The sequence below is a fragment of the Merops nubicus genome, unplaced genomic scaffold (genome assembly GCF_000691845.1).
Source record: "Merops nubicus isolate BGI_N331 unplaced genomic scaffold, ASM69184v1 scaffold26767, whole genome shotgun sequence".
Taxonomy (NCBI): Eukaryota; Metazoa; Chordata; class Aves; order Coraciiformes; family Meropidae; genus Merops; species Merops nubicus.
The window spans coordinates 10,364-11,593 of record NW_008621383.1 but is presented as its reverse complement, the minus strand read 5'-3'; positions in this window follow the sequence as shown (position 1 = coordinate 11,593).

Genomic DNA, 1,230 nt, shown 5'->3' with positions numbered 1-1,230 from the left:
GGCGGGACTGGGTCTGTCCACCCGCAGACTTCGTGGGTGCCCGGAGAGGCCCTCGTGCCCGTACCCACCTTGAAGGCAGCTGGCTGCCAGCTGAGGGGTGCCAGGCTGCTCTGTACCCCTGACGGGTGCCGGGCTGCTCTGTACTCCCCCTGCTTTGAACAGCTCAGAGCTGTCAGAGCTGCCGGCAGAGCGGCCTCTGCCCTGCTCCACGAGCTGGCTCCTTACCCGCCAGCGTTCTCCAGCCCGAGTTCCCTGGCAGTGAGTCACCCGGGCAGCCCCCACGGCCATGTCTGCACTGCCTGGTTGCTACAACACATGTAAACACTTCCCTGTCCTATAAAAGGCCAATGAGACACAAAGCTGAGCTGCATTCCCAGCCCAGCCGAGCTCTTTGGGCACTGCAGAATCACCAGCAAATCCAGGGAACATTCCCAAAACGTGGGAAGGGCTCCTGGACTGCTCCTGAAGATGGTCTTATTGTCAGCACATGAAAAACAGAGTCCCAGAACTCCCAGCCACTCCAATCTCCAGACTGAAGGTTTAATGGAAGACCTTTCACATGCACATGCTAATCACATCTGCAATCCATTTAGTTTGGTTATTTTTACACACTCACAACAGCACAAACACTCCAGTTTCGTTGACATGCAGCTGTAACATGCAGAACACGACCACCTCGCACCCCTAGGCTCTGATACGACCAAGAAGGGCCAGTCCTGGCTGCTGCTGGCCTTGGAGCTGGTGGCACCTCCTGGTCCAGGCCAGCCCCGGGCTGGGCACACAGGAACCAGCCAAGGCGCTGAGGGAGGATTAAAAGCCTTCCAGGTCAGCCCCAGCCCTGCCAGAGAAGCAGCAGCTCTGCCTCCTGGTTGCCATGATAACTGCTGTGCTCAGTCCTCATGGGATAGGTTTCTGTGCTGACCTTCCACCAGTGTCACAGGAGGAGGATTCAGTTATTCCTGAGGGAGAGCAGCACCCCCGACAAACACCCACAGGCTTGTGGAGCTCCGGGGTATAGAGAAGCCCTTGCAGAAAAGAGGAGGGCTGGGATTTCTCCAGTGCCTTCTGGGAACAGACTCTCTGTGGAGACTAACTGCCATCAGTGTCTCTTGCTCTGTCACAAAATCCTGCCTTTTTTAAAAATCCCATCACTCTCCCTGAGGAGGAGTTTTCCCCGGCAGCTCCCCGCAGAGCCCCTGTTCCCGGGCTGAGCTCCCCCCTGCCCGGCCC